Source organism: Epinephelus lanceolatus, chromosome 11, assembly GCF_041903045.1.
Source record: "Epinephelus lanceolatus isolate andai-2023 chromosome 11, ASM4190304v1, whole genome shotgun sequence".
NCBI classification, from domain to species: domain Eukaryota; kingdom Metazoa; phylum Chordata; class Actinopteri; order Perciformes; family Serranidae; genus Epinephelus; species Epinephelus lanceolatus.
Window position 1 is genome coordinate 31424367 of NC_135744.1, and position 24240 is coordinate 31448606.

Consider the following 24240-nt stretch of genomic DNA (forward strand, 5'->3'; position numbering starts at 1 on the left):
ATGACCACCCATGTTATTCTGTATGATGATGCCTTAAGGTGCTGACACACCAAACCGACATCAAAGAACTAGCAACGACGAAAGCCAACTGTTAAGTCGTCTACGTCGCCTCACGTCACCCTGTGTCAGTTGCATTTAAACACACTACAAAGACTACATCTGACGGCGAAGTAGCACATACGCTCTGCGCCTGCTACTCCTCTGAAATTTGATTAGGAGTTACTGAAGAACTGACCATTAACTAATTAGTTAGTTCATCATTCATCCCAAATTTGTTTCATAGTAACTACTCCAAATTTTGTGCACCTCAAACAACTGTACTGTGAACAACGGTGTGATCAGTATACAGTACTTTACACGCAGCCCCCATGATAAATTCTTTAAGCTTAGCCTACCTAAAATGTGACACACTATTTATTTCTAAGGCATCATCGTACAGAATAACATGGATGGTCATATTAATGTGTATGTGGTCTGAAAATAATGAATTAAACTCTTCTCAAGAATCCTGCTGTCTGATTATTTTAAGAAAATTGTAAAGATGATGATGAAGTAATGAAAGACTACTCATTATGTGTCACTTTACTTTAGGACATAAAAAGGTTAACCAATGGACAGATTATTGAGTAATGATTCTGTACTGATGAAGTAACTAGTTCACTAATCATTAAGTCGTGATTAACTCCTCTATGAAATATGATCAGGGGTTACTGAAGAACTGACCATTAACTAATAGTTAGTTCCTCATTAGTTCCTCAGTAACTACTTTAATTTTGTGTACCTTAGTTCCTCAGTAACTACTCATTAGTTCCTCAGTAACTACTTTAATTTTGTGTACCTTAGTTCCTCAGTAATTACTCATTAGTTCATCATTAGTTCCTCAGTAACTACTTTAATTTTGTGTACCTTGGTTCCTTAGTAATTACTCATTAGTTCATCATTAGTTCCTCAGTAACTACTTTAATTTTGTGTACCTTGGTTCCTCAGTAATTACTCATTAGTTCCTCATTAGTTCCTCAGTAACTACTTTACTTTTGTGTACCTTAGTTCCTCAGTAACTACTCATTAGTTCCCCATTACTTCATCATGAGTTCCTCATTAGTTCCTCAGTAACTACTTTACTGTTGTGTACCTTAGTTCCTCAGTAACTACTCATTAGTTCCTCATTAGTTCATCATTAGTTCCTAATTAGTTCCTCAGTAACTACTTTAATTTTGTGTACATTAGTTCCTCAGTAACTACTCATTAGTTCCTCATTAGTTCATCATTAGTTCCTCATCAGTTCCTCAGTAACTACTTTAATTTTGTGTACATTAGTTCCTCAGTAACTACTCATTAGTTCCTCATTAGTTCATCATGAGTTCCTCATTAGTTCCTCAGTAACTACTTTACTGTTGTGTACCTTAGTTCCTCAGTAATTACTCATTAGTTCCTTATTAGTTCCTCAGTAACTACTCTAATTTTGTGTCTTATTGTAAAGTGTTACCGTTTTTACAACAATGTACTTAAGATTCATGCACTGATGAGGTTTCCTTTATGAACAGAACATGAAACAGAAGCCATTTTTCTTTACATTTAAATAAGACCATGTTTTAAGTGTTTTCAGTTGTAAGGATTCATGAGTTTTCAGTAAAATGGGAGTAATGATCCTTACTGGTCCTTATATTGTACTGTAGCACATGCAGTCATCTGCTGTCAAGTACTTTGAGGTTTCTCACATCATCTGTCATCAGAAGGGAAAAATGAAAGAATTCAAACAGTCACAGCAGAAAGCTCTGTTGTTTACTTCTTTTATTTCAACCATAAGTAGCAGTAGCAGTATCCTGTTTGCATCTTCATGCTATTTCACTTAAGTGTTTGATGTGAGTATTGTCTGTACTTGTCTGTTTTAAGTAGCAGAAGCAGTATCCTGTTTGCATCTACCTGCCTGTACTTGTGTGTTTCACCCTCAGCCCCTATCAGCACCAGTATCTCTTCAAAAGGAATATTGTCCAAACAGCATAGGAAAAACATCCTCTGCTGCTTATGAATTAATTTAATGGCATCATCGGAAATCAAAGCTAATATTTGCTGTATAATAACAAAACAAAACAAAAATTACTTAGTGTTTCCCCTTTACCAACAACAATCATACACATGCTGTTAACAGGCCAAGGCAACAAGTCAAACCAGTCCAGAACAGTAAGGACTCCTCCCTGGATTTGAAGCTTTATAAATCAAGTCGTAGCTACAGAAAAGTGAAATTTACAAGTCAACATCAAGACCTAAGGTACAGTATGATCATATCTAACATGTCATATGTTTATGTTTTTACATTTTCATATGACTCAGCATCTTATAATTACTACTGTGACACTGTGTTGTGGCTACATCACACAGGAAAATCATTTATCATTTTAAAAGATGTTTTTATTAATCAGTACCAGAACAGTTAAATGACTGTTTTAGTGTTTTGTTTCCATGTCTTGAATTTTGAAGATGAAATAATTTGTATAATATTAATAAATGTTTGTAATGTTTATAAAATAATAACTTTAAATCAAATTGACCAAATACCAAATGGCCCAAAATTGTTATTCTTATTTTGTGTTAATGTAAAGTAATAAATTGTTGTATGATGTGTGACCTGCTGTGACTTTTCGAGTGCTGGACAGAAATCTTGTCGTAGTAAAAGTGTTTATCACATTACATCCTGCTCTATACAGAGGTTTGTCACCTCTAGGAGTTTGATTTTATAACCAAAACTGTTTTCGTAGCAACTTTGTGTGCAGTCAGTAAAGTTTATCTTAAATTTTAATCTGACGGTGGTTCTAGATCAATGGACAGCAAAATCTTCAGGAATCATCCTTTTGGGATGAAAGGTGATCCCTATTATATTCTACTGCAGTAGTCGACTTTATGGACCACAGACTAATGACTAATATCAGGCATGTCTATAGTCTGGCCCGGGGGCCAATTTTAAACAGCCCTTGACTTGACATTTTTTTCAAAATATCAGTGTATGTATGTATATACATGGCTACACAATATTAGTTAATCAAGCAACATCATTTTGTATTTCTTTCCTTCACTTCACAATTACATGCAGTTTGTAGACATGCAACAAGTAGGAACTATGTAGACAGAACTGATGTGTTTTCACAAGCAAACAAAAAGGTTACCTACCAGCAGACATTTGCTTCTAGGTAGCAAACATGGCAAAGAAACTTAAAGTGAGGGTGGTGAGGACAGTAAGTGCCGCTGATTTCAGGAGTGGCTAAAAGCTGAATACATTTTAACTGAATTATGAAACACTTGTGCTTGTCTCATTTGTTTGTGATTTCTTTTTTGAATAATCCATCTGATGTGAGACGTGGCTGGCCCCCAGATATTTTCACATTATCTAAGCTGGCCCCCATTCAAAAATGTTTGGACACCCTGAGCTAATAAGCTATTGTGTTGTGTTAGTTTCTCTGACAGGTTGCGCAGTGATGTTTGGGTTGGCTGTGGTGTGTTTCCTGCTTCTGCAGACTGGAGCTTCTGGGTTTGGTTCATCCAGCAGAGAATCTCTGAGTCATCAGGAGATCACTAAGAGAGCAATCTTAAGTACCACTGCCGAGACATGTCATGATCTGTCCCTGGCTGAGGGCAAAGACTTCACTTTTCCTGTAAAGATTAATGTCAACCACTTTATATTGACTTTTTATGTTAAATGACCAGTGGCTTTATTATTAGTATTATTCATTTTGTGTGTGTTTGTGTCCACAGTCTCTGACTGTTGATGCTGTTGCTGCTGCATGTGAAGCGCCATCCAAGAGCTTCCTCCAAACCATCCAATTGATCAATCAAAGAATCAACAAGTAGACTCAACTCTTTTCAACCAAGCACAGTATCACATGGACAATGAACAAATTTTGGAGGGAAGGAAAATCATCACAGATGGATTGGCAGCTGTGAAGGCCAGCAACAGGGAACAGAACTTTGAGGCTGCCAGAGAAAAACTGGGACAAATCTTACACCCTCTACAGGTAGCCTTCTTTCTATCATTCCTTCTGTTTACATCACAGTTTTGTTTCTTCAGTGTCACACTTCAAAACTCTCCCTCAAGTTCAGCAAGCGACAGTTTCGTTCTATAGGCCAAAATTGTGTGCACTGACATATATTTAATTTCAACTCAACTCAACTCAAACTTTATTTATAAAGCACACAACAACCTGTTAAAGGGAGCATTAATATGACTTACTGAAAAGAGATCTTGGTATTAATGTACTAGATGCTAGATAACAGATGCTCTGCTTGTTGTTGTTTTTATATAATAGGATTTCTACAGTCATAGCAACTGGGTGGAGATGGGAAACTCCCAAACTCCAATCTGATCAGATCAGACACCAACGTTGGCAACATAGCAGGTAAAGAAATGATGTTGTGTCAGTGTGTGAGTGGCTGCGTCACCGAAACAAAAGAAACAGATGAGGAAATATTATGATGCATTTATAAAAGAAAAGACTAACAAAATGTTCTTTCCCACAGCTGAAAGCAGAGCAACCTGTCACAACTGTAATGGAGACGACTGCAGGAACAACATTTTGGAGGATATTCTCAGGGAAAATATACTAACCACAGGATACTTTAATTTTGTGTCTAAACCGAGAGGTAACCATCCTACCTGCTTACCTAAATAGTTATATAAATTTTCATTTCATTGTGTCATGTTTGTCAGGTCTGTTACTTAAATACTAAAAAATAATCATCCTGTGTGAACTGTGACCAAAATAGGCAGCTCCCTTTGGTTTCACAGAACTTTATGGTGAGTTTCAGCTCATTCTCAAGCTGTCTGGCCCACATCTTTACTGTTTCGGTCCATTCTCACTGCCGTCAAAAACCTGCGAAAGCCCTCTGTGCACCAACTGCACATCACCAAACAGCAGACAGACATAGTTAGCAGCTAGCTGGTGAACATACTGGAGTGTTGAGCAGCTTCGGAACCAGATATAGCCCTCAGGAGCCGATGAAGACCTAAAACAGAGCTTAAAGAGAGTTAATATTATTCAGATATGCAAATATGCATGCAGCCGTGTTGCTAGTGTGGCTAAAAAAACACAGTGCCAGAGAAAATTGTTTCGTCCCCAAAAAGTCAGTCTGGTATTCTCTGGCTATGTAAGGATACATTAAGTATTTTGTTCTCATTCTGTTTCTAATGCTTTACAGGAAAATGCAGCCACGGAGGTTTTCTTGATAGAACAAGTAACATTGAACCTAAAGGAGGGATCAATAAAGACACTTTGACATCCAGCCATGGACACCTCCACATGGAAGCTGCAAATGTGGCAATTGCTGCAACCAGTGAGCTCCTGGAGGACATTCGAGGGGCTGCTGGTGACAAACCATTCCTACAGTATGAAACCCTTTCTCTATGTTTCAGATATGCATGGTAAGGAGGAGGATTGCAAAGAGTTTTTATCTCTTATCTCTTCATCTCCTTCCTTTTCTCTCCATCCCTCAGGATGATGGGAATCTGGAGAGGATCCAGTAAAGCTCTTTGTTTTGTGATCGACACGACAGGAAGCATGAGTGATGACATTGCAGCAGTGAGGACTGTCACTTCTGAAATAATCGACAGGAAAGTGGGAACAAAAGACGAGCCCTCAGTTTACATTCTCGTACCTTTCAATGATCCAGGTATGAGCTTAATGTTTTATCCCTCTGAAGTGAAGTAAAATTTATATTTCTTTCTTCATCCTCTTGCCTGCTAAACTGTAACTCAGTGATATAAAGCAGTGGACTTTTTGTGCTGTCATGTGCTGTATAGTTGGTTGAATATTATCACTGCTCAAATAAAATGCCAGCAATACAATAAGAAAAATAACAGTATTTGTAAATCATGAAGCACTCCACAAATGCATGCATCTCCACCTGAACCTCAGATTTTGGGCCACTGACAAGGACAACAGACCCAGAAGTCTTCAGGAATGCTATTAATTCACTAACAGCAACTGGTGGAGGAGATCCTCCAGAAATGAGTCTTTCAGGGCTTCAGGTACTGTGATGCCTTTGAGACATAATCTGTCTGCAAAACGTGAATATAGGAAAGAAAGTAAAGGTAAAACTACCGTATGATTGCTGTCCTCTCTTCCTCATACAGCTGGCATTAACTGGTGCTCCTCCCAGTTCTGAAATCTTCCTCTTCACTGATGCACCTGCTAAAGACGCACACCTGAGAAACACAGTGCTCGCACTCATTGAGCAAACCAACACGGTGGCGAGTACTGCTTTCCTTTATGGGGTGCCGTTTGTAAAGTGGCTCACACTGAAATTAACAGCGACATTTTGCCACATTTAGCTTAGCTTAAGTCACTTTTTACCACATTTACACCAATATTTGAAAAATGTTAAATATAATGTCACAGTTAAATCTAAATATTAAATGTTAGATGTTAAATCTTAATCTAAATGTTAAATGTTAAATGTTAAATGTAACCTTAACGTTAGCTAGCCAGCAGTGTTGGGTGTAATGCGTTACCGCCAAAAATGGCTTTTTTCAGTAACGAGTAGCGTAAGGCACTACCAGTGGCGGGGGGTGGGGGGTGGGGGGGGCAAGCTAGGGCCAGTCCTTTTGATACAGAGGCACATACAAGTACGTTGTTTTAAACCCTGTAGGAGGGTCTGGGGGCATGCTCCCCCGGGAGAAAAGGCATCAATCTGATGAATTCTGAGAGCCAAGTTATGATGGCAGAATATGCCTAGATTTCAACATCTTTGTGCTTTTTGTGTGTGAAAAAAATGGTCTATTTTTACTGATAAAAACACTAGTGGTATGTTATGGTGAAGTGTTACACCTAAAATACGGCTAAGGATTAGTGGTTAAACATTTCAGTGATCAAAAGAAAAATGACTGACGTACTGATCTGCCTCTGGAGGGCTATTTTATTATTTTAAATCTTGTGCAAACAAAATATTATTTTAAAACTCTCTCACTCACAAACACAGTTACAGATACGCAAAACAATACAAAATACGCAATACGAAAAGAAAACAAAAGGTAAGACTCAAATGAATTACACACAAACAGACACAAATTACTGCTTTCCTCCCTCCCTCCCTCCCTCACAATTTGCAAGTACGGACCCTGAATCAGAGCATTTAATTTGCGGCTTCGAGAAGAAGATTACAAAAGCCCTCTGGTAGTTGAATGCCTCTGGGACAGGCCCATCTATGGCAACCCACGACCTCCTACAAGGTCGAGGTTGGGTCTATTTCTGATGGACGCCGCGCAACAGCACGTCAATATGCACAGACCAAATGTGTCAAACAGGAAGTCACACGCAGAAAAGACGAGAGTATCTGGTCAATTTTCACATGGCTACATCAACATGATGTGATATGTAAGTTTTCAGAGCTTACTTCAATGGTGCTGTGTGTTGCCATGCAGGCTCAGAGTTGTCTTAAATACAGCCACACAATTCTCTACTGATGTTTTCCAGGTGATCCAGTGGGTACACCGCTTTAAGTGGTCCAACCGGCAACCTGTTAGTTCCGTGTTCTGCGTTGCCGGATTCATAGTTACGGGGGCATTAGCCCCTGCTGGCCCCCCCTAAAACCGCCATTGGGCACTATTGTCCCTAAATGCAGTAATCACATTACAGTTACTAATCAAACACTTAAGTCATTGCTTGTGTTACATAAATTCATCATTAGATCTTCCCCTTACTTAAGAGTTAGCGATGATGGGCTTCAGGCTGTTGCCAACGGGTCGTCCTCTGTGTCCAGCTGATCAGCAGCCAACACAGATGCGGGGACGAGCCAGAGGATGGGAGAGTTTCTGCTGCAAACAAGCACCGAGACCCGAGGAGACATGGGAGCAGCTTCATGTGTTTACAGCAGATAGCAGGAGAGAGGAGACAGACATTTCACTCCGCTACTCTGTGCTGTAACGGAGCACACACTTCCAGTTTATAATTGTAACGTCCATTGTCCTACTAAGTATTGATAACGCTTAGTATTTTACAAATTCGAGTTTTTTTATTTGATGAACGTGGTGCTGATATGCAAAAATGAACTAAATGACTGTGGGGCAGTGGGCAATTAATACAATCATCACACCTTTACACACGGTAACCACCCCCCGCCTGGAGAGAAAGAGGGAAGTCTGCTTAGGGGCCTACCTTGTGAACCAGCTGTGCAATGAACAAGAAGCTCTGGCCTGACACCTCATGCAACAGCCTAATAGCATAATGGATTTCAGTCATCGCTACAATTACATTGATGGGAGAAAATATATGGTTTTATGCAAGTGAGGGGGCACAGCGAATGAAGTGGGGGGTCACTGCCCCCTGGTGCCCCCTCGTGAAGCCGACTCTGGGTATATCCATCTAGTTAACTATACCTACCTTAGGATTGTTACATATATGTAAGGTCTAATGCTATATCGTTAACTGGCAAATTACGTGACAATGCATTTCAGGCAATTTTACAGATTAACTAGTAATGTAACGAGTATTGTACCTTATTGATTTCTCCAGGGAGTAATCATGTAAAGTAAGGGATTACTTTTTTCCTAAGTAATGTGTAATACATTACTTTTGAGTAACGACCATAGACTGTATAAAAATATGGACGTAGTCACTGTGACGTCACTCATTGGTTTCTGAGGAGTGGGTTTGAAGCTCAAAGTAGCTGGCTCTGGCCATCACCATCTTGGCAGTGCCTGACTCCGCCCAACTCCCGGCCAATCAAAAATAGGCAAAGAGGCGGGCCAAATTAAGCCTGGTTGCTTAAACACGCCCACCTCACTCGACGCTGCTAAGTTAGCTAAGGCTAACAAGCTACGCTACTTTGGCAAGCCCTGTGGTGTTGCCTGCTCCCGCTTGGTGCCAGCTCCCTCACGAAACTTGAGGTAAGTTGAGTTTACCTGAAACTAACGTTATACAACAAATCTTGAAACAATGATTCAGCTGTTATTGAGATTACACAATTTCAAAAAATGCTTCAACGTTTTTAAATATATAACATTAATTTTGGTACGTTCATTTGCAACACTTGGTTTTGTCCAGACTTAAATGACTGAAATGTATGTGTAACGTTAATGTTACTGGTGACAGTAATTTCACCTTATCAGTAATAGTACGGAGCAAGCTGTGTCCTAATCGAGTACTTAGTAATGTATGACAATTAGTAATTTATGTAATGTATTTAAATGTATTATGGCCAATAATTCATCATTTTAAACTAAAAAGTTTCTTGGCTCTTTGTGAGGTACTGTATGAAAAAAAGGTGTCTTTATCCTGGAGTCAGTGCTGAAGTGATGACTCTCAAAGTGTTCACTGCACAGTCGGGAAGTCTTGTTTGGAGTCCAGTTCTGTCTTCTCATTGAGTGTCCACTGGTCCAGTCTGTCTGGGTCACCTAGAGGAAAACTTTACACAGACAAATAGATATTAAAAGTAATATATGTGTTAGGTTACCTACTTCACAGACTCCTTTACATGCAAACAATACAACTTAAATTACTTCAGTGTTCAACAGATCATAATCAATTTATTTTAGCAAAACAAAAAGGTGGTGGCCATCACATTCCTCATATTCTGCCTGTGCATTATCTATTGTTGTGTAACTACAGGCCTATATCATACGCTAATCTTCTTAATATTTTATATGTGACAGTCAAATGTCACATTAATTTCTTTTCAATTACGTTACACACCTTATTGTAATTTCACACAGTTCGCCACTTTTTAATTTACATACACAAGTATAGCCTTAATGTTACGTTAACGTTACATTGCTCATATGACAAATTTAACCTTAAAGGGATAGTGCACCCAAAAATGAAAATTCAGCCATTATCTATTCACCCATATGCCGAGGGGGGCTTTCATTTTTGGGTGCACTATCCTTTTAACATTGCATAACGTTAGCTAAGTAACGTGGTGGACCTTTATTTTCAAACCTCACACAGACGCATTTTGTTCAAAATACTCTCTCCCTAAATGCCTAAATCCTAACACTTCTCTGTAAGGTCCTGACTTCGATGCATCCCGGATTGGCGTCTTGCAGCTGGCTAGTTAGCTAGTTAACGAGCTAAGCTTGTTTTGTATTGTATTGTCTGTTGCTCTGTAACTTGATGTGGATGTTGCTGCTGTGATACAGGTCGCAGTTGAAAATGAGCCCTCCAGTCTCAACGTGATTTTACTTGTCCTCAATAAAGGCTTAGTAATAATAATAATGATAATAAGCTGACAGCTAGGTGGTGACCGCAGACACCAATACCCGCTAATTAGTGCTAACATATAAACATAAATAATACTAGAATTTCCGAATTTCACTTACCGAAAAAACTGGAGCACAGCCTTCTTGGATGGTCTGTTGGTACAATTAATCGAACAGCAAGCCATATTACTCCAATATTTGCCTGAAAAAAATATCCAAAAGGCACAGACACGGCTGAGAGGGCAGGTTCAATGACTTGAACATGGACACGAATTAGCTGAGACAATGCCAAGCAGATGGCCGAGTCTGAGCTCAGCTCCGCACAGCGGAGCCAGTGGGTAGTTAGCATGCTAGTTAGCCACCTGTGATGGTGCCACCTCAGGGCCGTCGCAACCAGACAGGCAAACTAGGCAATCGCCTAGGGCCCCGAGCTGGAAGGGGGCCCCCAGAGATGGCTGACATTGGTCCATATCAATGACAATATGATGGAACCCCTATAGATGCTGCAACAACGACAACACGTTGGAATCCCCCCTAATGGGGCCCCCTACTAGCTGCTGCTTGCGAGTGGCTAGGGTGACCATACGTCCCACATTGTGCGGTACTGGTATCCAGTGACATTTCAGGTATTAGCTGAGCTATTGAGTATCTTTAAGCAGTGAAAGTTATTATTTATTTATTTCTACTTGTAGGTTAGATTTTTTATATATGCTACAGTGATTTGTTTTCCATAGAGCTCTACAGTGCGAGCATTTTACTCACATTTGCGACTAAAAATAGTTTTGCGCAAGAAAAACAAATCATTCAGGAGCACACTGTGCGAGTACAGATTTCAACCAGCAGCAGAAACCAAAGGCGAATCCTGCCGGTTGTGAGTTGAATGGGGGTCACAGACGCCGTATTCCTGACAAATACGGCGCAAGATGGGCTTACCGGCGACGGAGAAGTCTCTTGCCTGGGGCCCTCAGAGTGTCTTGAAACAGCCCTGTGCCACCTGTCACTCCAAGTGGCCACACCCTTAATTATGCACAATTTTAAACCTTAATAACACAGTTGTCAAGAAAGGGGAAATTGGCTATAGAGACCAAAACCTTTTTTTTGTACCAGGCTGTAAACATGTTTATTTCTGCTGTAAAGTTGAGAATTTTATAGGAAAATTTTGGTTTATTTTAACCTGTCTCGTCCTAAATTTGTGTGCAAAGTTAGTCCACTAAACAAGCTTTTTTTCCACAAAGACCGCCTCATATCATTAGGATAAATGTCAGAGAACATATAGCCTATAAAATGACATGTAAATGTGTTGTCCTACCTTAACGGTGTGCTGCCATGTTTGTCTACCATTTAGCTCTGCTTTCCAAAGCGCGACCGAAAGGCAGAACCGGACAGTAGCCTGAAAAGTTCATTCATTTATTTTATGAAAGATTTATAGAATAATGGCTGACTTTTTGCCAGACTTAGACTTTGTGGAGGAGGAATTTGATTTTGCAGAGTTTGATGGCCACCCTTATTTATTTGAGCCAGAATACACTGACGAAGAGCTTTGTGAAATTGAAGAACGGAGGAGGAGAGAGAGAGAGGCGCAACAGGTAGAGGATGAGAGACGAGGGATGGCTGCTGCAGGGCGTCGTAGCTCTGGAGATTGGTGGTGTACCTGTGAATACTGTGCCCCAATGCCCACAGAAGAGGAATGCCTCTGTTGCAAGGAATGGGACCGGTTGCAGCCTTATTTTCAAGGTCTGGATGTGACCGAGGACGAGACACCTCCACCTGGAGTAGTATCCAGCTGGGCTTTATCTAGAGCTCGCGAGATTTCAGGCACGGTATGAGATCGCTGCTTGTTCTCACGATATTTCGGCCGTGCTTTGGAAAGCAGAGCTAGATGGTAAACAAACATTCAATAAATTGCAGTTTTTGGCACTTCTGCATTGGCTTCACTCGTCATCCCCGGAGGTTGCCGCTTGGTAACGACCCCCAACACTGCTAGCCAGATTTGCTACTAGCATCAATGTACTTCACGCATAGCATAGGCGCATTTGTCATTATGATGTCCACAGGTTCGAAAGACACACACATGCACAAACAGGACGTATACATGCACAAAGTGGAGAGAGGTCAGAGCGGTTGGGGGATTCGGTGCCTTGCTCAAGGGCACCTCGGCAGTGCCCAGGAGGTGAACTGGCACCTCTCCACCAGTCCACGCTCCATATTTGGTCCAAATGGGGACTTGGACACGCGACTCTCCGGTTCTCAACCCAAGTCCCTATGGACTGAGCTACTGCCGCCCCCCAAGACCTTGAATTCTTATTCAAACTTTTTCATTTCTTTTTAGATAACCTGCATGTTAACTGTCTTTGTGAAACCTCGTCATCGAAGACAGAGTGATGATAGTCGAATGGCGAGATCAGTGAATCAGCTGTACATAGACCTGGCTCAGGCTTCAGGAGGTCTGGCTATTGAAGTCTCACAGAGTGAGCTCCTTGAAGCCACCAGCATCATAACAGACATCCAGCTCCTCTCTGGTATTAACACTCTCACTGTTCATTATGAGTTTTCAAAATTCATACTTCATTCACGATTCAGTTGTGACACCAGTTTCATTTCATCTCCTAGGTGACCCTTTTGCAGGCAGCCAGGAATCCAGGAAAAGCTGAAAATTTCACCTTCACCATTGACAAGTCGGTGAAAAACCTCAGAGTTTACATCACTGGGAACTCTGTGACCTTTACTCTTCTCAGTCCCTCAGGTGATCACTGAAATATTTTAAAGGTGTTATCACTGTAGGAGTAGAGGAGGTTCTTTAAAGCCTCTTTGTGTGGAAATGTCTAACTTTGGCCCCATCTGGTGGTGGTAGTAAGTGTTGCACTGTGGTCGACAATTCACGCAGCTGCTCTAAGAAATTGAAATGTTAAATGTTAAATGTTGATATCCTGATGAAGACTCGTTGAGTCGAAACATGTTGATATCCCTGTGCTTAATAAAGGATTTTTAATATTACCCCGGAGTGCCTCGGACTGCATTTTTGAACACTTTTTGAAACTTTCAGTTTACATTCAGGACAGTCCTTCTGTTTTTATTGGATCTATTTCATTCCCTGTGTTTGAAGAGCACCTGAGCGTTTTTTTGCAGGTTTTGACCCAGTGCAGCACTTTTTTCTTTTTTGCTTCTTAAATGCTTAACTTTTGGCTTTTTACCCAGTGTGCTTCATTACATGCCATTGCTCTCCTTTTAGGTGTGTCTCAGGAAAGCACCAACACGACAGGCTCACTGATCACTGCATCCCAGTCAGTGGGAAACTTCAAGACTCTGCAGCTAAAGCAACAAGTTGGACTGTGGGAAATTCAAATGGTGTCAACAAATCCCTACATTCTGAAGGTTGTAGGTGAGAACTCCACGATTATGAGGTTGAATCACATAGTCAGTACTTAACGTTATTATTTTATTTATAACTATCCCTTACCTTGAAAGGCTGGTATTTCAAAATCAAAAAAGAGTTACATAGCCATGAACATAGGTTTGTTATTTTCTGGGATTGTGAAATATCCAATGCTTCACCTGACAGCACCAATCTAACAGAACGTTTCAAACTGGACAACATAAACAATCTAATGGGTCCAAATGTATTTCCTTTTGGCAAGTTTGTCAGTGCAGTAGTTAACAAAGAAACTGTAAAAGAAGGAAAGGACATGACTTCAGTTCAGACAGCGTTGGAATCTTGCATTGGAGCCCAACACTGGTGCCACTTCTCTTGGAGTCAATGAGGCTGGCACGACAAATCACATTATAACTCATCATATCTTTGTTGTTTCAACTCTGATTGAAAAAATCCTACCACCAATTTCAGAAACACACATTACATGATGCTGACGGACATTTTTAAAAGGAAAATTAACCTACACATTTAGAAAAAAAAATCACAAAATGATGGCTTATTGTGTGATTGCAGTGTCTGCCCCATTGACTTCACTCAAATTCCCATGCTGCCACTGATGTCATGACATTGCCTTCTATTGTAGTTCCCTTGGGAAGCCTACAAGAGGTAAACAGGGACCCAAGCTGTTGCACTAGCAGAAAAATAGCAACCTATATAGTGGAGATGAATGAAATTTAGTTTCTGGTTGAAGTTAGTTGAAGGTTCAGTGTTGAATCGGCTGTTTTGTGAAGGATTGTGCTTAATTTTGTAATTTCAGTCTTTAAAAATTATGATAGTTATAAAAATGCTTCAAAGAAATGGTAAAAGTAATGAATATTTATTGGTGATCATACATCTGGCCTCTCTGGTTGACTTTCTTTTATTGTAACTTTTTTATTTGCAGGTGAAAGTCCCATTGACTTCCTGTTTAACTTTTTGGAGGAATCGCAGGGCCTGTTCGGAGGTTTTGATGTTGTAGAAAATCGTCCCAGAGCTGGTAAAGGAGCCAGAAGTTTGTGATATGCCAAAGTAATTGACTATTTATTATATATTTCAGTGGATATTCTCTTTTTCTGAAGGTGTTAATGGCAGCCTGATGGTGACGGTGACCGGGAGTGAATCCGCCACAGTGACAGAAGTCATTCTGGTTGAATCGTCTGGGTCCGGAGAGGTTAATGGCAACGTGGAGGCTCAGGGTGGAGGAGACTTCTTGGCTCACTTTGACAGGATACCAGCAGAGGAGTTTGTGGTGCTTGTGAAAGGGCAGAGCAACAATGGTTCCTCCAGAATGTCCTCAACAAACTTTCAAAGGCAGTCCCCCACCAACATCAGAGCGTCTGCTGTGGCTGTTACTTCTGTAAGTGAAATGCATCTGCCTAAAAACTTATGATATGACTTTTGAGATAAACTGTACTGCCACAGTTTTTACTATATACGACTGATAGTGACTGATTTCCTTCTGTTTTTAGCCTGATTCAGACAGCGTCTTAGTTCCAGGAACACCACTTTCAATTCCCTTCACTGTGATGACGAGCGGTGCAGGAGGAACCTTCAGCATCCAAGCTACCAATGACCAAAGTTTTCCCTCGACTTTCCCGTCCAGTTTAATGCTGGAAACCGATGGCAGTGCCAACGGTACAGGGACCCTCACAGCACCTCTTAACACTGCGTCTGGTACTGTCGTCACCCTGACCATTTCGGCCGAGGCTTCAGGAGGCGCAGACACCAACTACGTCGTGCGGCGTTTCACTGTCCTTGAAACGGTAACTCTTCACAAATCACATTTCAATAGATGTTGAGGCAGTGAATGATCATTCTGTCATATTTAATCCCTTCATCACTGTGTTTATTGGTTGAATTAATGACTGGAGGCAGCAGTAGCTCAGTCCATAGGGACCTGGGTTGGGAAACAGAGGGTGACTTGCTTAAGTCCTTGTCTGGACCAAATATGGAGTGTGGACTGGTAGCTGGAGAGGTGTCAGATCGTCTCATGGACACTGCCAAGGTGCTCTTGAGCAATGCACCAAACACCCAACTGTTCGGGGCGCCTATTCATGGGCAGCCCCCTCACTCTGACATCTCTCCATCTGATACACGTATAGGTCCTGTTTGTGCATGTGTGTATTTTGGGCCTGTGTGTATATGATAACAGAGTGGAAAAACTGAATTTCCCCTCGGGGATAAATGAAATGTATCTTCTTCTAAAGCCAGCTGACTTTTACCTACTTTTGCTCCTCATAGGTGACTGATATCACTAAGCCAGTGTGTGAACTGCTCAGCCTGCAGTCCAACTGCTCTGATAACTGCGTGTTATCGATGTGGGAGCTCTCTGTTCAGGTGACTGATGGTGCTAATGGGACGGGTGTCGACCGTATTACCCTCAGACAAGGCAACGGGACCTTGAACACCAGCTTGGCCACTGACAATGAGAACATAACCCTGGTTTCCTACAATGCATCTTGCTGTTCACCTGATGTGGAGCTGGTGGTTGTGGATCGGGTGGGTAACGTAGCCACCTGTTTCTACAGCGTCCGGACCGTCGCTACAACCACAAACACTCCCACAACCACAGACACTCCCACAACTACAACCACTCCCTTAACCACAACTACTCCCACAACTACAACCACTCCCTTAACCACAACCACTCCCACAACCACAAACACTCCCACAACTACAACTACTCCCACAACCAGAAACACTCCCACAACCACTACTCCCACAACCACAACCACTCCCACAACAACAACCAAGACAACTACAACCACCAATAGCCCACAGCGTCCAACAGTAGCAGCTGTTGAGTCTTTGTCTACCAGAGCTGTTCAGTCTTTTCTTCTTTGCCTTAGCATCACGGTCCTGGGGCTCAAATTAACATTTTAACTTGGGGTCAACTGAGTGCTTACATGTTAGTGTGGGGGTGAGATAAGTTTAAAAATGTCCTTTTGGCTTTGGAAAATAAACTACATACTCTATACACTCAGTTATTGGGTGCCGTTTGTAAAGTGGCTCACACTGAAATTTACAGCAACATTTTTGCCACATATAGCTTCAAACAACGTTTAAAAAAGTGGTGAATTTTTTAAAGTCACTTTCTACCACATTTACAGCAATATTTGAAATATGTTAAAAATAATGTCACAGTTAAATCTAAATATTAAATGTTAAACCTAAATGTTAAATCTAAATCTAAATGATAAAAGTAAATCTAAATGTTAAATCTAAATGTGCTTGGTGAAACTGAATATATATTTGGCTAATATGCAAATGCACACTGCCGGTCAGCAGAAGTACCAAAAGAAAAGCCCGGGTGGTCAGACTGTGTTTATAGCATCAAATAACGAATTAAAACCAAACTAATCGGAGAAAATGAACACTTGAACATACATCAGCATGATAAGAACTACCTAAAATGACAGAAACCATGTTTGGGGAAATTTTATTTGACGTGTACTTTGAGTTGACAGCTACAGCACAGGACCTTAGGCATTGTATCTGGTGGAAGAACTTGCCTGGGTAGCAGCACAACACCTAGCTATGACAAAGTGTAGGGGAAGGACCTAAGATGAGGTGTGAGCGTCAGTCAAGGAATGGTAAAATATTATAAGATTCTTAATTCAGACTGTGTATGACATCTAACATGCTTTGCTGGGCGAAGATGGAGGTGCCACTCTGCCCTCTATGTCAGAAGAGAGGGACCCTGGAGCACATCCTCAGCTGCTGATCAAAAGCCCTCGGAGATGTATGCTCTGTCTGTCTGTGCGTATGAATTGGGTTCACGGGAGCACAATGGAAATAAACCAAGGGCTTTTGTGTTATCCTTTTTGCAGTGTTTCTTTGAAAACTGCAACTGTACTGTTAATCTGAATTTGCAAATAAAAACCTCCAGCTCCATCCATCCATTTGTTTGCTATTTCAGTGCAGTCTTGCATGCAGCAGCACAATTACTGTTTTAAGCCAGCAAGTGCTTGCACATGTTCCTGTGTTTGTGAAAAGTGCCAGATGAAATCAAAGCATGTTGTGCAGGAGAGAGATGGAATCTTATCTGACAGAGACATTCAGGAAGAACTGTTGCATGAGAGAGATGACTTTGAGAGAATGTTATCACATGAGAAACAGTCATTCCCAGTACTTTATGATATTTCTGCCATCAAGCATTCAGATGAATTGATGCATCTGCACACAGGCGTAGAAAACTATGCCATCTTCCAGTGGATGTTTAATGAGGTGCGGTTAAAACTGCCCTCAATACATTATTTCAAAGGTGCGCAGTCTCAAAAAGTAAAGAGGTACCAGATTGTTGCAGAAAAAAAGCCAGCACTTATCAACTCACAGCCACCTATAATTCCACTGAAGTGTCACTGAGATATTGGACTCGAGTACAAATTTGACTAAGCAACCTTTTACCTTGAACTTGTAGTTGGGTCATATTTCCCTAAGAGTATCTATACTTTGACGCAATTACTGGACTGAGTACTTACTCCACCACTGTCAATACTGTAACAAAACAAAACAGGAATTTTGTGTACTTTTTCTTCAAGTGCTGTATATTAGTGCATTAAACGGTACACAGTACGCATAGGCTGGAGGAATGTTCACTTCTATATTTTAGTGCACTTAACCAGGGTTTCTCAAAGTGGGTGCCATGACACCAGTCCAGGGGTGCCACATATCATACTTGAATTAATGTTCAAACAGTTCACATTTTTGCACAAAACCAATTGGTCACCTTCTTTTGGAGGAAGGCCTCCTGACCACTTAACCCTACACATGTCCAATATGACCACTCCTTGCAAGAGTAACAATAAATACTCATTTCTTCTATTGTGTGTGGGTCACCCACACATTCCCTTGTGCACACAACACAAGGACACTCCACAGCTGATGAGGTGGGTGTAACCACGTTTCCTGCACTGGATGGTGTAACCACGTTTCCTGCACTGGATGGTGTAACCACGTTTCCTGCACTGGATGGTGGCGGCTCATCGCTTGTGGCGCTTTGGAGAGCCTCTGGACCAGATGAACCGGCTGTCCCCCTTTCCTCACCTTTCTCCATTGAGCTCTTCAACATCCCTTCCAGTAACTCTGGTTGAATCACAGACTGGAAGAAAATTGTTGATTTTGCAATTATCTCCTCCACTAGCAAGGGGTCAAAGCTGATTTCCTCTGTGTACTATCTGTTGTATGGGGAAGCAGTTTGAAGAAAGAAGTACCCCACATCTGCATCGGTGACCAGCATCTGTAGTTGAACTTGGAAGTAGTAGGGATGTGTTGCCTTCAGCTTTACTTCACCTGTTTGTAGGGAACAGCAATATTTCAATTTATAGTCTCTTTTTTTATATGACACCCATTTGATAGACAATATGGCAATATAAGCAAGTTAATTCTAATCAACTCTTAAGTGATGCTACTTCCCACAAAATGAGTTAAACATTTTATTTTTTAGGAAATTCTATATTCAATCATTTCATTGTAGCTATAGAAGAAACCACTGGACCAAACCTGTTGGTGTGATATGAAGGCAAGAATCTGGTTGTTCAGCAAACTTAGGGATACTGAGAGCTCGATGCTTGAAGGGGTTCTTCACCTCAAGGGGACGAGTGCCACAACACTTGCAAGTTACAAGTGCATCTGGTGATGCAGCCATTATGGGCAGCTGGCCGTACAGAATAAGTCCACAGGGGGTTCTTTTCATGCCCTTGTGCTTACGTCGGTTCAGCTTCTCAAAGTTGTGCACAGCATATTTTTCATTATAATTGCCCCAATGGATAGCTGGTGAGTGAGCTGGTGGCACATAGTTCATAATTTCTTTCAGCAAAGCAGTATTAATACTGTTTACTACTACATGGTTCACTTTTTTAAACACTTTATGTGTTTTGCACGCTGTAACACGCCCTACTCTGTAGTCACGCCATCCATCTGAATTACTCTGGTCTATTGTGTGCTGACACACGGCTGAAACATCATCTTGGTCCAACTGCTGTACAGCTGCCTCAAAGAACTGATCTTTGGAAGAGCAGTGTGTAGCTGCTAGGGATGGGAGTGTGGGGGGCAGTGCAACATTCACTTGCTGTAGTGGATCTTCAAGGGCCTCCTCCCATTGTACTACACCACAGTCCCTCATGTCAGGTAATGCATGTGCTGGATCAGGGGCAGCTGGCAGGAACATGAGAATCCCAGCACTTCCATTTGTAGCTTCTCGGAGCCCCTGAAGGTCCATGTCATAGATGGATTTTTTGGTTCTGTGACGTAGAGCTCGAGGGTCAAACTGGAACCTCTGGGTATGATACACTTTCTCCTCAATGACACAGTTTCCTGAAAGTATAAGTACAAATGAGTACAAATTAAAAACTGGTCTTAGGTGACATGATTTGGCAGGCTGAGGTGAACAGGGCTTTGTGGCTTCACAGACGCAAGAGAGTAAAAACAAGACAGGAGACTTGTAGCTCAGTGGACAGTAATATAAAATGGACTTACTACATAATGTTTGGGTTTGTAATACAGTCAGTTATTAGCATACATTTGTAGCAGCATGTCACATCCATAGAAGGGAATAACAGAATATAATAAATCACAGAAAAGGACAGCCAGCTACACCAAATAATTGATAAATTCAATTATTAAATGTACACAAAACATCACCTTTAACTTTCTGAATATGGATGTCTTCAAGGAACTCTGCACTGTGTGGCTTTTTGGATGGCGCATGCCACTTTTGCCTCTGTTGAGTCACTATTGTGTTTTCCCCCCTCACCACTCTCTCGATCACCGTATGGCAAAGGGATGCCACATGCTTGCATGTACCACGTAACCTTTGTATTATGAAAGGACATGAGAAAAACAATGGGTGAGTGTGTTGGTCAAAACATTTTCAAACTGCAAATAAAATAGAAGAAAGGGTGTTTGTCTTACTACAAGTCCAAGGAAAAAACTCGCATCAGGTGCGTAGGCCAAACAAAATGTCAAGAAGAAAACAGGAAAAGCCTGCACACTGATCAAAAAAATGGAATGTCCACTCCACTCCAAAGGTAAACAGATGTAAAAGTTCCATATTTAATGGTCCATCAAAAATATGTAAGGGATAATGTATAATGAGCCGGTGAATACTGGGAAAATAACTCCCGACATTCCCTTCATTCCCCTGAAGGGAGTTATTTTCCCAGTATTCACCGGCTCATTATACATTATCCCGCTTATTACACGGCTAATTATCAGTTAAATAAATAATGTTGTCTGCCTCTGCGAAGTGCATTAAAACCGACCGGATTCGACAACTTTTGGTGAAAGTTTTGTACTCACCCAGGCTTAGTGGACTGAACCGAGGCATAAAACTCGCGTAAAATGTCATTAAGCATGACTGCCGAGTGTGTATTCAAATCCGTCTTCTTTTGTTTTTGGCAGAGAAAGTCCGTAGGTATTCTTTTTCTTCAGCGGCATCCGTTAAAATCAGCCACTTCTGTTTGTTTTTCCCTCGGAAGTTGTTTGACAGCTGCAGTGTTGCAGGGCAGCATCCCTAGCAACGCTGGGCTACATAGCAACTGTGTGTAATGACCGTTGCTACTAGCAGCGGTCATTACACAGTAATATCAGACCGCAGAATGCCGCTACTGACCAATCAGAATACAGCATTTAATAGAGCCGTGTAATAAAAAAATATAACAGGTGCTACCAATAGTGAAAAAACAAAAGAAACAGATGGCTGTGTAGCCAAAATGTTTCTGTTCAATTTTCTTCTGTTTCTTTTGTTTTTTTTTTCACTATTAGTAGCATTTTGGTATTTTTATATTTTTGATGGACCATTATGGAACTTTTACATCCATTTACCTTTGGAGTGGACATTCCATTTTTCTGATCAGTGTGCAGGCTTTTCTTGTTTTCTTTCAAAATGCAAATAAAAAATTGAAAATGTGATTTTAATAAGAATGATATTTTCTTGCAATGAACATGATATTGTTTGTCAAATCAATATAGGCTTACCCTGCAGGACAGGAGCAGAAGGCATCCACCAACAATGCTTTTGCCTTACAATCAACCAGCATTTATAGGGTGCCAGAGAGGTGCTGGTTTCTCTGATCACTGTGGCTCTCAGGAAACAATATGGCATGTTTTCACCAGTGCCATGATATTGCACATTATGGACATGGTCTGACATGTGAAGGGACTTTCCATCCCTCGGAGCCTCGGCACCACCAGTTAAAATGTCAATTGCTCGGTTTTCTATAAGAGAAAACACATAGGCCTATTTAGTTGGCATCATTACTAAATGTATACATGGCAAAGGAGTAAAATGTATAGCCTAATAGTAGCCTACATGTCATGCAAATTGCCAGAGCAGATGAACAAGACAGCTAACAAGTATTAAAAAAAGATTAGGAAACACATTCTCATTGATTACTTACTTTTGTCAAAGTATGTTTCTATACCACTCTGTAACAGATGTGGATAACTTGATGGGCTGTCTTTCCAACCATCTCGGAGGATATCGGGATCAGGTAGGCAGATTATGTCCCCATCTAAAATTAATTTGGACAGCCTCTGGTTTGCAATTTCTTTTTTATATTCTTCCGGTGTAGCCTTCGGTTGAAGATTTAACAAACATGCTGCATGGCAACGGGCAACTAAATCTTTTTTTAATACATTTGACACTACAATATCGCGTTCTGATAAATAATGTTTTAATTGACGAACAGTCATATTACTAAAGTGATCTTTTGTGTCCATCGCGGCCGATGGTGCATCAGTGCATACCCACAATGCATTGCGCGATGTCCAAGATGGCGGTATTTGCGAAAGTGGTTATGGGAGCACCACACTGAGGAGCCCAATGAGAAGAAGAGAGCAAAGTACGTTGAGCTTGTGGAAGAATGCCAAAGCAATGAGTGGCAAGCAAGGTGTGAGCCCACTGAGGTGGGATGCAGAGGGTTTGCAGGCCAGTCCCTTTGCAGGGCCTCCATCATGCTGGGCATCACTGGGGCCAGAAGGCGAAGGGCCATCAGGTTGGAGAAAGCAGAGAAAGCAGAGAAAGCTTGTTAATCTCTTAACAGTCTACATAGGGGATCGGAAAATGTGATCTTATTTCTCCACTGGCAGTTTGTGTGGGAGGGAGATGCACTTGAGGCTGCATCACTTGGTGCTGAGGTGGATGAGGTGGCTGCAGTTACATTAGTAGGTCCAGGATTTGCAGAGGTGGGGGACAAATACTTCAGAAGTGCATCTAAAAAGAGGAGATACGTATATTTGACAAACTGGGCTTTTACAATATATTAATCAAATAGCTGTTGATTGTGAAACCATCATGGCATAACCATAATAGCACCTAACATTACAGCCTGCCTTGATCTAATGACATTTTAAACACAGCAAACTGCCAAATATAAAAAATGCAACTGTGACATCACAAATTGCACAAATCTGAAAATTGGAAAACATAAATATACAGTATATGAATATATGCCTGGTTACAGTGAGTGGTTTGTGCAGCAGCACACTAAACATTAAAAGAAAAGATAGGCCAATATAATAAATTATGTTGCTTATTCATTCCCCCAAACACTTTGAGTCTTTCTTTCCAACTTTCTCTAAGATGGGAGCAACATGGCAAAATTGATGCTGCCTGCCAGAGAGACAGAAGGATGCCAAGCAGGCAGAAATTTAAATTAGAAATATTATTTCATTATTATTTAAAGACGTATGGCTATATGTACTGTTGTTGTTTTGTAGTGTATTCTTGTCTAATTTTTTGAATAGAATGGGAAAGAAAAAACCCCACAAAAAAAATACCTCACTCCCTGGTGCCCTCTGGCATGCTGGCTCTATCCACCTTATTTTTCACGGAAACACGGAGGCAAAACAGAACGCAGCCAGCTTCCGTTTTTTTGTGCAACACTTCCGGTCCAGCACTCTTACCACTGTGTAAATGGGAATCGTCTTGTTGTTTACCTTGCTGAGTTTAGCTATATATATGTATATATCACATTTTTCACGTCACTGTATCACCGTTTAGACTAATCTGATGTTTGTAAAGTCTATAAACACAATGACTGAACAAACATTACTATTTCTGTGTGTGTAATTAATAACATGGTTATCGTAGATTAGCTGGGCTAACCGTTAGCTGTTAGCCGTTAGCGGTGTCTGTAATAACTCACTAAACTCACAAAGTGGTCCGTGAAAAAAATATTTTTTCCAGCGGATGTCTTAGTTACAACATGATTGAGCTAACTGGAGTAGTTTCATGTCGTATCCGACAACGGGAGGCTTTTAACAGATGACGTCCTGATGTTAGCTTTGCTGCTGCTGTTAGCTGTCCCTGTCAGCTGCAGCCACTGATGCTTTCTAGACATCGTGATTTTCGAAAACTGAATAACTACCACACATAGCAACACAAAACTGCTTTGCTAGCTCAATCACGTAACGGCTGGATGGTTGATGCGTACATGCTGTTTCAGGTGCTATCAGAGCCGATCCGCGCATCACTATGGCTTAATAATCAACTCAGTCAATTAAAACAACCCGTCCTGTGTTAGGAGTATATGTCGCTGACAGAAAGAAAGAAAAGGGAAAAAAAAGTTAGAAAAGCAGCGTACACCTCACATATTTATTTCTCACAGTTGCGCACACGTTTGGCTGGCATGCAGAAGCACCGTCT

At 41.0% G+C, this 24240-nt stretch overlaps 1 pseudogene across 1 annotated transcript; it reads left to right on the forward strand.

Annotated features, from left to right (window-relative positions):
• Window positions 1-803: 803 nt before the first annotated feature.
• Window positions 804-18488, forward strand: LOC117269654 (von Willebrand factor A domain-containing protein 7-like; annotated as a pseudogene). Its single transcript, XR_013492348.1, has 16 exons — window positions 804-2269; window positions 3448-3647; window positions 3748-4007; window positions 4299-4388; window positions 4510-4632; window positions 5188-5374; window positions 5483-5658; window positions 5904-6016; window positions 6122-6238; window positions 12513-12702; window positions 12794-12926; window positions 13413-13562; window positions 14497-14589; window positions 14672-14949; window positions 15062-15355; window positions 15834-18488. The product of XR_013492348.1 is annotated as a von Willebrand factor A domain-containing protein 7-like (transcript).
• Window positions 18489-24240: the final 5752 nt, after the last annotated feature.